At 40.9% G+C, this 14,191-nt stretch overlaps 1 protein-coding gene and 1 pseudogene across 1 annotated transcript in view; both read left to right on the forward strand.

Annotated features, from left to right (window-relative positions):
- Positions 1-14,191, forward strand: part of PRKAA2 (protein kinase, AMP-activated, alpha 2 catalytic subunit) — a 110,586-nt gene that overhangs the window by 45,411 nt on the left and 50,984 nt on the right. The window lies entirely within an intron of this gene.
- LOC102852137 lies at positions 450-1,192 on the forward strand (annotated as a pseudogene).

The raw sequence follows: 14,191 nt of genomic DNA on the forward strand, positions 1-14,191 counted from the left end.
GGGCTGTTGTGCATAGGGTCGCTATGAGTTGAAAACGACTCGACAGCACATAAAAACAACAACAACAACAATAATGAAGAATTTAAAAAAAATCAGTAGTAATTGGTCTATAAAGTGAACAGTAACACCAGGAGTCATCCATCCATTCCTTAGAATAATCAACCACATAAGGTCACTAGGGCTGATTTACCCAGGAATAGGACAGAAGGATTAATGGAGGTGAGAATCGCAGGGAGGAAGTGAGGAAAACATGGTTATAGTGTGAATATAGGGGAGAAGGCTGGGCAGTCTCCTCCCGAGTGATTAACTGCCTCTGAAAACCCACCGGAGGGTCAACTGTGGGTACACAACAACAACAATTGTGTGAAATGTCATAAAACAAAATGGGTGTGAATAGTTGATTGGAAAAACCTATTTTCTTTGTAAACATTGACTCAGCTCACAGTACAATGTACAGCTTGTTTGGCAGGTGCCAGCGGTTCTTCCCCTCCCCAGCCTTGCCCTGCTTCACCATCTGGCCCATCCTCAGGAGGCTGGACTGGCTGCAGGACAGAGACATCCCAATCCAGAGGAAGCAAGGAGGAAAACCCTGACGTCACCAGAGGAGGAGTGGGAGCTGGAGGAGCCATAGCCCGCCCCCCTGCTCAAAGCTGCTGTGTCGTGAGGAGGTTAAGAACATCCTGGCTGGTGACCACCTGCAGCTGGCTGGTGACTTTCCTCCTGCAGACTGTGGATGGAAAATGCCAAGACCTCAAGTCCATCTCACCAGCAATGATGTTGACCCTGCTAAAGGCCAAGTTTAGCCATGTTGTGGAGAGGTTTGTCATCATGGACTGCAGATACCCCTTATAAATATGAAGGGGATGTAGACCTTCTCCAGGATCATAGTCCTCCTGCACAACTCTATCACAGCCTCTAGCCTGGACAAGAAAATCATCCTCATCGTCCACTGTGAATTCTTGTCTGAGAGAGTTCTCCACATGTGTTGATTCATCTGAGAACAAAACCATGCTGCTAGTAGCTATCCCAAGTCTACCCCGAGATGTACGTCCTCAAAAGTGGCTACCAGGAGTTCTTCCCACAGCACCTGACCTGCTGTGAGCCCCAAGATTGCCAGCCTATGAACCATGAGGCCTTCAGGGAAGACCTGAAGACATGCAGCCAGGGAGCAGAGCCAGCAAGAGCTCTGTAGCAGCTGCAGGACCACTGACCCGGGAGTTATCAGGGGACCTGGGGGGCGTGGGCCTGCTGGGAGGTCCCATGCTGAGGTATAGCCTCCTATAACCAGCTGGAATTAGATATCTAAATATTAACAACCCACTTAACCCTACCTTCTGTTACCTCTAAAGGGGAAGTTGATATACTAGGAGGGAAAAGGTTTGATTCATGAGCCAGCCGAAAGCCCAGCCCGACTGTGAACCCAGGGCCTGGCTGGTCAGAAGTGGCCTGCTCTTTTCTTGCCATGGATGGACAGATGGGCATTGGCTGGCACACATATGTACACTCACACAAGCAGGGTGGAAGCACTTGAGTGAGTGTGGCAGCTGTGGCTGGAGGACACATGTGTCTGTTCGTGTGGACAGACATCTTTACACTTAATTGAGCTTTGGAAGTATTCAAGAGGAAATGTCATGGAAACAGGTAGACCAAGACGGGAACAGCCTATGGATTCTGAATCTCAGAGTGGGAAGGGCTGTGCTTGACATGCATCATCTGTTTGGGCCTGGGTTTAATAAAGCACTAACCAAGCTGAAAAAAGAAACAAAAAACAAAAAAGACTTGCTTCTCTTTAAATAATCAGGAATGAGGCTAGATCAGCATAAGCTCAGAAATGTATTCGGATAAAGCATAGAACAATTGCCTTCTAGGCAGATCACACAGAAGGAAAAGACAACCTTTTAGAACCTGTTGTAAAGAACAACCCAGTTATTAAAGAAAATGTTATCATTTTAATAGGGAGAAACCCAAATTATAGTTTTATCTATGTGGTGTTAAGTTTATTGTTAAAAATGGCTTTTCTATCCGTTGATTGCCTTTGACTTCGCCACATGGAATGGTGAGGGGTATGCAAACATTGTTGGTTTCTTCACAAGGGGATTGGCTAGTTTCACCATTAAGTTGAGCAGATAAAGCAGCAGAAATTGATAATCTAACCACCAGCAAAGAAGAGGCAGAGAATTTAACGCTCACCCTTCGGTGATAGATCCTTGAGCAGCCAGACCTATAGGAGAGAAGTTGTAGCAGAGAATTAGAGACTCAACATTAGACAGAGCTGACCTGGGACTGCCACCTTATGGAACCAGAACCAGGGGCCTTTCCCCAGGCTTGGTGGAGGACTTGGAGGAAAATGCTCTCATTGGCAGGATAATAACTTGGCAATGCTGGAGTAAAGTTGCAAGGTTGAAGGCTGAAGGTTGAAGGGCCTGTGAGCATTCTTCAGAAGCTGTCCTGACTGAGAAATTGTACCCTGTTAACTTCTCTAATAAGCTGCCACATTGTTACTATGGCTCTGTGTGCCCTGTGAGTTATTGTAACTGATACTGAACCCAGGAGAGCAGTTAAAATTGGTGTTGGGATTAGTAGAAGTAGGTGGAGGAGGATGGGGGATCATGTCTAACCATATAGAAATTAATTTTGTACTGTGGATGTAATTGATCAGAATAGTTCATCCCCTTTCTGGAGTTAGTAGAGGTCAATATGGCCATCTCCTTGCTGCCTACCTTCTTTTTATAATCTATTGGTGATACTAAATGTCTTTAAAACTCTTACAGACTTAACCAACTCTTAGTTACCCTTTGACTACCAAAAATAACGAGGGGGAAAAAGCTGTTGCAATTTCTGTATCCAGTCATCTTTTGTCCTAAATTTCTTCCTTTTTCATTCTGAAATGGCCAGTCTTTTTTGACTTTTAAATAAAATTATTCTCTTCTTTTAACAAGACACATTTAACAAGACCACCTGTTACCCTTCTGCCTTCTCACAACCCTGTCAGACAGACTAAAGCTGTCCATAGAGTTCCAAGTCAGTAACCTTTACTGAAACATGCTACCTCATCTCTCCCTGGAAACAGCTAGTGGATTCGAACTGCTGACTCTTTACCCACAGCACCACCAGAGTTTCATCCTGTAGGCTTAATATAGGCTAAATCCCATTGCCTGAGAATTCTAATTCCAGAGAAGATCCTGCAAACTTTCTTTAAGCTAATATATTAAAACAATTACTATTGCAGTAAACTTTTACTAGAATAACATGTTTTAAATTTTATTAATTTCTGAGAATATGAAAGCAACACACCGTATTTTTGTCCATCATGTCAAATTGTTGTTGTTATGTCGGAACTGACTCATAGCTGACCCTTTCATGAGTTTTCCACAGCTGTAAATTGCATGTGAGGTGATGACTCATTTGTCTGGTAGTTTTAAACCACCAGACAAGTGTGGCTTTTTCAGCCATCAACACAGCTCTCTATACATAATGCCACTAGAACTCCCTGGGAGTGGGGTGTGGGGTGAAGAGTTGGGGTGACAAAAAGAGAGGGCTTTGTGCTAACATATTCATAAAATGGCTTCTTCAGTTCTGTCTGTTTTAGGCCATCCATGTAAATATTAATTTGTAGTGCTTTGTATCAAGACCCTATAAGCACAGGTAGCTATTGCTTCCTGTTTATTAAACTATTATTGTTGTTGTTGTTATATGCTGTTGAGTTGCCTGTGACTCACAGTGACCATGTGTACAACAGCCCTAATCCCTTCTCTATCCTATGCCAATTTCACTGTCTCTCACACACCTACCCCTATAATCCCAGTCACTGTATCAATCCACCTCATAGAGGATCTTCTCCTATTCTGTCCCTCCACCCTCCCAAGGATGATGTCCTTCTCCAAGGACTTGTCCTCCTTGCAGTCCCAAAGTATGTTAGATGAAGCTTCAGAATCTTTGCCTCCAAGGAGCAGCCTGGTTTAACCCTCTCCAGGATGAATCTGTTCGTTTTCTTAGCAGTCCATGATATATTCAATACTCTTCTCCAGCACCACAGCTCAAAGGCATCAATTCTCCTTCTATCCTCCCTAGTCACTGTCCAGCTCTCTGACACATAGCAAGTGATTGCAAAAACCGTGGACTGTATCAGGCATGCCTTAGTCTCCAGAGCGACACCATTGCTCTTCAATACTTTGGAGAGGTCCCTAACAGCATACTCTCTCATTGCAGTACGTCTTTTAGTTTCCTGGCTACTAGTGCTACTAGTGCGAAGAGTGTTGACTTTGGAGCCAAGCAAACTAAAGCTGTTAACAATCTCAATCTCTTCTCCATCCAACCTGATGCTGCCAGTTTGTTCCAGTGGTGAGAATCTTTGTCTTCTTGATATTGAGCCTCAATCCATATTGAAGGCAAGAGCTTCAGGTCCTCCTCACTTTTAGCAAGCAGGGTTATGTCATCTGCATAATGCAGGTTGTTGATGAATCTTCCTTCAATCCTGATGCCACGCTTCTCCTCATACAGCCCAGCCTCCCCAATAACCTGTTCTGCATATAGGTTGGAAAGGTATGAAATGGGGGAAAAAATATTGAGGGGATTAGTTAACTATCTACAATAGCCAGACCTCAGAGAAAAGAAATCTCAGTCATCCTGTGCCATTCTCAAACTTGTTTCAGGCACCTTATCAGTTCTTCTCTTTGAATGTCTTCTACTTTTATAAATCTCATGTCTTTTTCTAAGAACTTCCCCCTTTTGATCCTTGAGATAAGATAAAATTTCATCATCTTTGCCTTTAAAGAGCACTCTGATTACATTTCCTTCAAGACAGACTTATTTGTTCTTGGTAGTCTATGGTGTATTCAGTATTCTTTACCTGCACTGCAATTCAAAGGCATCAGTTCTTTTTCTCTCTTCCTTATCATTGTCCAACTTTCAGATATATACAAAACAGTTGAAAATAGGTCAGATGCCTCTTACTCTTTAAACATACATCTTTTGTTTTTAGTTCTTTAAGGCCCATTGACAGCACATTCGCTCAATGCAACATGTATCTTGATCTCTTGCCTATACTACCATGTAGCTTTTTATTCAAGCAGTTTATCTGTATGTATACAGGAACATTTCTTTGTTCAAAACACATACAGACCAAGGGCAGGGCTCATTTTAGGCCGTTAGAGTGAATTTAATGGAGAAAAAGAGTAAGGAACTGACTACTAGCTAATGTTAACATGCTCTTGGATCATGCCCCCTACCTGAGACCAGGTTATTAGCTTGTGTCTATGACTTGGCTGGTCCCATGTTACCATGTTAATTTATACAAATCTTCAGATCTATTTGAGAACTTCTAAAATAATAAAAAGTCCTCTTAACTACGCAGAAGTTTTAAAGTTTTAGAATTTGTCTTTTAGGATGCAAGGCAATTACCTAAAATTATATTCTTTGAGTATGGTAACTCTGGCTTGGTTTATGGCCAACAGAGATCTTTGTCACAAAGGGGAATCTGCAAGATTAATGATAATCCATATATAAATTCGTTCTGTATCTCTGTATCACTTGCTCTGTATCTGCACCAATTCTTGATATTGTCTATGTTTATTGTAGCTCTAATTATGTTGTTGTTAAGCTGTAGTTGACACATAGTGACCCTATGAATGAAAGGCCTGAACACTTGTACAGCTTTCATCCTTTCTCCGGAGTCATAAGAGTTTCTAGAGGCAAGATATTTCAGAAGTGGTTGCCACTCCTGCTTCTGAGCTTGTTTTAATGGGGGAGTTCTCCCAAACACTGTCCACCATGAGTAACTGTTATCGTATTTGACACATTGGTGTCACAGTGTTCAGCTTCACAGCAACCACGAGTTACCTCTCTACAGCAAATAGTCAGACCAGGGCTATACAACCTAGAAGAATGCTTGACCAAAAAAATTAAAGTCACCCACCTTTGGCTCGGTAGCATCACTTTTGTCCACTAGGCCAACTGAGCTCTCTCTGTTGTTGTTAAGTGCTGTCGAGTTATAGGTGACTTATGTCTACCCTTTGGCTTGGTGGCTCTGATTATAGTTTTGATAATCTCTTGCTTTGTGGCTTAAATTTACATTTCCTTGGAGATTAATGACATCAAGGAGTTTTGGAGGCTTTCATATATATATGATTTTTTTTAATGGTTACACATACACTTCCTAAACAATAACCAACATGCCCCTGGAAACTCTATGAACTTAGAGAAATGACAATAGTTCTAGAACAAGGTTCAGGTCTTTTGTTCATAGGGTTGCTATGAGTTGTGCTCAACTCAATGACACTTAATGACAACAACAACAACAATAACAATATTTTTATTGGTGTATTGGTTATTCATATATATTGTGTTTTATACAACTTTTCATTTGTATTGTGTTCATACATTCAATATATTGTGCTTTATATATAGTTAAGTGCTGTAGATCTATGCCTATTTTAACTGATGTTCTCACACCCCCATTGAATTTTTCCTATTCTTTCAACACTGTATCCACCTACTAACCTTTGCTGTCCTAGTGATTCCCACCCTTCCCTTTTTTCACCCCCTTAGACCTTTTCCCTTCTCGTTTTGAACATTTGTACACATCTGGCTCTGTTATCCTTCTACGTTTACAAAAATGGTCTTATGCAGTTTTGTCTTTATGAGACTGAGTTATTTCACTCTGTTTAGTGCTCTCTGGATTCTCGCAGGCTATTTAGTATTTTCTGAAATCACTGTTCCTTAGTGCTGCATAGTCTTCCATTGTATGAATGTACCATGGTTTATCAGTCCACTCATTTGTTATGGGCATTTGGGTTGTTTCTATTTTCTTGCTATTGTGAATAATGCTGCTGTGAACATAGGTGTACATATCTCTGTTCATGTTTTAGTTCTAATTTCCTTAGGGTATATTCCTAGCAGTGAAATGTTATTGTTACATGCTGTCGAGTCGCCTGCCACTCATATGACCTTGTGTACAATAGCCCTAAACCCTGCTCTATCCTGTGACAATCTTATTGTCTCTGAAACACATAACCGCATTCCCCCAGCCACTGAATCAATCCATCTCCAGGTTCTTCCTCTCTTACCCTGTCCCTCCACCCTCCCAGGCATGATGTCCCTCTCCAAGGACTGGTCCCTCCTTGCAACATGTTCAGATGAAGCTTCAGAATCCTTCCCTTCATTATCCTAGTTACTGTGTCAATCCAACTTATCTGGGGTCTTCCTCTCCTATGCTATCCCTCCACCCTACCAAGCATGATTTCCTTCTCCTCTTGGCTACATGCCCAAAGTATGTGAGAAAACTATTCAATAGCTGCTTTTTAATGTGTGAGTGCTATTGTGCCTAGGGTCGCTGTGAGTCAGAGTTGACTTGATGGCACATAACAACAACAACAACATTGAATCATTATATGTCAGGCACTGTCTCAGGAGCTGAGGATACAAAGATAAATGCCACACAGATCTGCCTTTGAAGGAGTTAATCATTTAAAGAGGAGGATCAATAACAACAGTAGCAAAATAGGTAATCGGAGAGCTTGATGTGATGTGCCAACGGAGAAAGCAACCGTAGATATACATTGGAGGGTCACTTAATCCAGGCAGTTGAGAGGTTGGAATGAGTGAGAGAGTGGGGATGGTAGAGATTAGGGAATGCCATGGGAAGAACTGGTATTTGAGGTGAACTTTGAAAGATAGATAGGATCTAGACAGGCAACGCCTTGGCAATTGAGAGATAGAAAAACAAATGCTTTATATATTTATCGGCATTTATTTAGTCACTGATAAAATACTACTGAAATGTACTGACTACTTATGTTGTTTTGTTGTTGTTAGATGCTGGTAAGTCACATACCACTCATGGTGACTCTATGAATAAATTATCTGAACCCTCTTCTCTCCTGACCCATCCTTCTAATCCCTGACACACTGGAGCCCATTGGTACAGTCATTTTATCCATCCTCTTGTATGCAGAGGGTATTCTTCTTACTGACTCTCCAGCTTTCCTAGCATGACGTCTGTCTCCAAGGAGTAGCCTACCTAACATGCCCAAAGTATGTGAGATGAAGTTTCATCATCCTTGTCTCCAAGGAGCACATTAGTTGCCTTTTTTTACAAGACGTTATCTATTTGTTCTATTTGCAACTCATAGAATATTCAGTACTCTTCTTCCACATGACAACTCAAAGGCATCTTCTTCTGTCATCTGTATTCAGTTTGTACTGGCACACGAGTAGTTGGTGGTTTCTTCCACAGTCAGCATGTGGCGTGGTTTTCACAGCTGATATTGAGCTTTTTCAATGATTCCTTCCACGGATGTTATCAATCTCTTTCCTGTGTAGTCCATCAGGTGAGATTCATGTATATAGTTGCCATTTCTGTTTTTTTCATAAAAGGTTGTTTGCAGTGAGTAAGTAATTGTAAAAAATTCTGTTTCTCTCTCCAGCCTAATTTCTGTCATCAAGCCCATCTTTCCTAATAACTAGTCCTACTTCCTTGTTTCCAACTTTTGCATTTCGGCCACCAGTTGTTAACTGTGTATCCTGGTTGCATGTTTGATCCATTTCAGACTGCAAAAGGTGATAGCAATCTTCTGTTGCTTCCTCATTAGCTTGAGTTGTTGATGTTTATTTGAATGGTAGTGATATGAACAGATCTTCCTTGTAAGTGTGTGGATAGTATCCTGTCACCCACGACATTGTACTTCAGGATGGATCTAGAAATGGTCTTTTTGACTATGAATGTAACCCCATTTCCTCCTCAGTTTTTCATTCCTGGCCCAGTAGATCATATGATTGTGTGGCCCAGGCTAATCCATTTCAGCTCACCAATGCCTCATGTTGTTGCATTCCATATTTTTTAACAATGTCCAATTTTCCTAAATTCATTTTTTGCATTTTTTGCATTCCGTAACAGAAGTGCAAATTCTTAGCAGAAGGTCAAACTGGAATGAACAGGTCTGAAACCAGGTTTAGATCTCTGCCCTGCCACTGACTAGCTGAATGACCAGAGGTAAATGCTTAGCTTTTGACACCTCTTGGCTTACTTTACCTTTATCTATGTTCCTGGCAATAGACAAATATAAGGAAACTGATTTCTATCCACATCCAAATTTGTATAGAGAAATGAATTCTTTATCAAATAAGTGTTACATAATGTTATTAGTGTTGTTAGGTGCTGTTGAGTTGACTCCAGCCCCTTCCATATGTCTCATATCCAGCAGAACTAAGTCCTGCCTGATTCTAGCCCTCCAACTCTCCGCTTTCTTAAGACCAAAGTTATAGTCACTCTGTCAGTCTATCTTATTGAGTTTTTCCTCTCCTTCACCAAACTTTATTTCCCCAGCATGAAGTGCTGTGGTTAATTTATTATAAGGAAAGTTTTCTATATATACTGAAATGATGGAAAGGGAGAGTGGGAGAGTTGTCATGGAGCTGATGACTCAGTTAAAAGACTTTCTGTTATTCCTAGTTCTGTCTCCTAGAGTTAGGTCTGTGTGATGGTATTTCTGCTTGAAAGGTAAAGTTGTGAAAAGTATAGATTGAATATTGTATTTCCCTCCCTCCAAATTCCATAGGGACTAGTTTTTATAATGTAGATATCATTTCAGTAGAAATAAAAAGGAAACACAAATTGGTGATACTGAAGAAATCAAGAGGAATGTTGCATTGGAAAAGATCTGTTGTAAAGGGCCTCCGCAAAGTGCTAAAGAACACGGATACCAGTTTAAAGACTAAGATGTGTTGACTAAGGTGTGCCTGATCCAAGCTGTGGTCTCTTCAGCTATTTCCTGTGCATCTGAAAGTTGGGCAGTGCATAAAGACGACAACAGAAGAATCTATGCCATTGAGCTGTGATGTTAGAGAAGAGTATTGGATTGCCAGAGGAGCAAACAAATCTATGCTGGAGGAAGTGCAACCATGTTGCAACCAGAGGCAAGGATGGTGAAACTGGATCCCACATACTTTGGGCATGCTTTCTAGAGGGACCAGTCTTTGAGATATCATGCTGGAAAAATCTGAGTGCATAGGAGAAAACAACTCTTAAAGATGGATTGATGCAGTGACTTTAACAATGGCCTTTAGGCACATCAGAGATGGTAAGGACAATACAGGGTAGGGCAGGGTTCAGATATGTTTTTTATAGGGTCACTATGAATTGTAGTCTACAGTAGCACCGAACAGTAACAATTGCTGACAGTTTTATAGAACTAATTAAAATTGTATGCACTTGAATGAATAACTTCTTTTATTAGGATCAGCACACAGCTGATTCCTGTGAGAAATAACCTCATGAGGTCCCAAGTGTCCAGCTTTTCAAAACTTCTGTACCACTCACATCTTCCTCATCCTCTTAGTACTCTCATTCTTATCTTTGGGCTCTGTAATTTTCTGTGCTCTGTTTGCTGCAATGTCTCACAAAACTCAGAAACCATCAAGACAATGACTCACCTAGTTGTAGAATCAGGAAAATCCTCAATCCATCTGTCAGACACCAGCCTGGAGGCTTCTCCTGACTAATGTGGCTTTAGTGGCTGACAGATCAAATTAGCTGAGAACTGGTATGATACTGCTTCACAAGACAGACAAGGTTGATGAATTAAGTTCCAAAACCGAAGGACAGATTATGATTATGAGCTAGATGCAGGATCTAGGGAAAGATAATTTTGCCAGAATATTCACATATATTGTCGTTGTTGTTATGGGCTGTTGAGTCAATAACCACTCATAGCGACCATATGCACAATATCTCTGAATGTACTTACATTGAAACGCCCCTTATTTGAACCAAGTGATATCAAAATATGGCCTGAATAAAGGTGTTAAGGTTGGTGACTGGGGTGTTAGTGATGACCCAGTAGTTAATGATGACCTTTCCCTCATTCTGCCTTATTAACATAATGGATAACTCACTTTCACGCAGAGCTTTAACTATAGGCATTATTACTATTAGTTGTCATCAAGTCACCTGAGACTCAAAACAACCGTAAATCTGAACCTTGCCCTTTGTTATGCCGTCTTCATGATTGCGGATATGCTCGAGCCCATTGTTACTCTCATGGGGTCATTCCATCTTGTTGAGGGTCTTCTTCTCTTTCGATGACTGCCCACATGTCTCAGCATGATGTCTTTTTCCAAGGACTGGCCTTTTTTGATAACATGCCCAAATTATGTGAGACGAAGTTTCACCATCCTTACCTTTAAGAAGTACTGTGGTTGCCCTTCACCAAGACAGACTTGTCTGTTCTTTTGGTTATCCATGGGATATTCAGCAGTCTTTTCTGTTGTTGTTATTGTTTTTAGGTGCCATCGAGTCAAGTACAACTCATAGCAACCCTGTGAACAAAAGATCTGAGCCCAGTCCTGTCCTGCGCCATCCTCACACTTCCTTACACACAAGAGCCCATTGCAGCAGTCACTGTGTCAGTCCACCTGGTTGAGGGTTTTCCTCTCTTTTGCTGACCCTCCGCTCTTCCCAACATCATGTCCTTATCAAAGGAATAGCCCCTTTTAGCAGCACGCCCGAAGTATGTGAGACAAAGCCTCATCATTCTTGCCTCTAAAGAGCACTCCGACTGCACCCTCCCCCAGACATATTTGTTCCCTTGGCCTTCCATGGGGTGCTTAATGCTCTTTTCCAACACCAGAGCTCAAAGACATCAGTTCTCTTTCTGTCATCCGTATTCATTTTCTAGCTCTCACATTCATAATGAGTGATCAGAAAGACTGATTTAATTGTGTTTGAGAAAAGTACTCTATTTTAAAAATTGATATTTTAATGAAAGTTTATAAAGAACTTGGATTTCCATTCATTCATTGTTGGACATTTTCCTCCCTGGCCACCCCCCCCAGTTCACTTTTTTCCTTGGAAAAAAAATTCTCTTTCATTGTTATATCCCCCCTCCCCATCCACTTTACTATGCAGCTCTTATTCTGGACTCTTGTCAAGCAAATAATACCTAATAACATATTCCTTTTATACCGTTCTCTCTCTCTTGTCTGTTTCAAAGCCGTGTACGTTATTTATCCCCTCTTTTCTTAGTTTTCCCCCAACCTCGATGTCAGTTCTGTTTTATAACAGTGGCATTATGCAGTATTTGTTCTTTTGTGACTGACTCAGCATAATGTCCTCCAGGGTCACCCGTTTTGTATAATATTTCATGAGTTCTTTGTTTTTCAGTGCTGTACAATATTCCATTGTGTGAATAAACCATAGCTTCTCTCTCCACTCATTTTTTGATGGGCACTTGGGTTGTTTCCAACTCTTTGCTATTGTGAACAAAGCCACAGTAAGCATGGGTGTGCATATATCTACTTTGGTGGCAGTTATGGTTGCTTTAGCAATTCCCAGTAGAGGAATTGCTGGGTCAAATGGTATTTCTATTTGCAAGTTTTTGAGAAAGCACCATACTGCCTTCCATAGTGGTTGCACCATTTTACACTCCTACCAACAGTAAATAAGGGTTTTAGTGTCTCCACAACCTCGCTAGCATTTGTTGTTTGCTGCTCTGTTGCACTTTGCTATTCTTACTGGGGTGAGGTAATATCCCATAGTTGTGTTTATTTCATTCTTCAATGATATGGAAAAGGCAATTTACAATTTTATTTGGAATGGAAAGAGACCACGAATAAGCAAAGCTCTCCTTAAAAAGAGAAACAAAGTAGGAGGCATCTCCCCCCCTGATTTCAAATCCTACTATACTGCCTTGGTGGTCAAGACAGTGTGGTACTGGTACAATGATAGACACATAGATCAATGGAATAGAATTGAGAATCCAGAAATCAGCCCATCTACTTACGGTTAACTGAATTTTGACAAGGAGATTAAATCAGTTAAGTGGGAAAACAAAAGCTTTTTTTTTAACAAATGGTATTGGCAAAATTGGAAAACCATTTGCAGAAAACTCAATCAAGACCCACACATCACTCCATATACAAAAACCAACTCAAAGTGGATCAAAGACCTAGGACTAAAACCAAGGACTAACTTTGTCTCACATAATCTGGGCATGTTATCTAACTTTATTCGAGAAAACCTTAGAAGAACCCTGGAAGCACTAATCCACAACATAAACAATCTTCCAAGCATCCTGAAAAACCTACGACCAGGAGACGATAAAATAGGTGAATGGGAGAAGGATGGGCAATCTCCTCCCGTGTGATTAACGGACTCTTGAAAATCCACTGCAGGGTCAGCATCTCGACAGTTTACAACAATAACAACAACAAAGTACTACAACATAGTATTCACTTTGTTAGTATGACAAACCTGAACATGTCTTCGGAACGTAGAGGGCTATTTCGCTTACTGCAATTTTTATTTATTTTTTTCAAGATTGTTCTCTTTTGTGTGGGGTTGCTATGAATTGGAGCTGACCAGTGTCACTTAAAACCAAAAACATGCATAAAACCCTGTGCTGCATGCTTCCTGGGAGATTCAAATGAGTACTGTGTTAGTCAAGGAAGACATGAGCATTATGCCATATGATTTGTCACATACTCAGTTGTTTAAAAATTGTAAAAAAAAAATGGTAAATTAAATGAGTATGAAGATACTTTGAGAGTTTATGAAAGACATTCTATCAAATAGGAAAAATGCTGTTTAGTCAACTATGTTCTTGTCGTTAGATGCCATTGAGTCGAGAACAACTCATAGCAACCCTATGAACAAAAGATCTACCCTGTTCTGTCCTGCACCATCCTCACACTTCTTGACACACAAGAGCCCATTGCAGCAGTCACCATGTCAGTCTACCTGGTTGAGGGTCTTCCTCTTTTTCACTCATCCTCCACCCTTCCCACCATCATGTTCTTTTCCAAGAAATAGTACCTCCTAGCAACATGCCCAAAGTTTATGAGGTGAAGCCTCTTCATACCTGCCTGCAAAGAGCACTTTGGCTGCATCTCCAAGACACATCTATTCATTTTCTTGGCCGTCCATGGGATGTTCAGTGCTCTTCTCCAAAACCACAGCTCAAAGGTGTCAATTCTTTTTCTGTCATCCTTATTCACTGTCCAGGTCTCAGATGCATAACTAGTAACTGGAAAGACTGTGGCTGGAATCCGACATATCTTAGTCCTGAAACTGACATCACTACTCCTCAATAATTTGGAAAGGTCTCTAACTTCAGATTTGCCCAGTGCAATGTTTCTCCTTATTTCTTGACTGCTTGTACCAGGGGTATTAACTATGCTCTTAGTAACTCTATAAACC

The sequence above is a fragment of the Elephantulus edwardii genome, unplaced genomic scaffold, assembly GCF_000299155.1.
Source record: "Elephantulus edwardii isolate Elephantulus edwardi_28Jun2011 unplaced genomic scaffold, EleEdw1.0 scaffold00005, whole genome shotgun sequence".
NCBI classification, from domain to species: domain Eukaryota; kingdom Metazoa; phylum Chordata; class Mammalia; order Macroscelidea; family Macroscelididae; genus Elephantulus; species Elephantulus edwardii.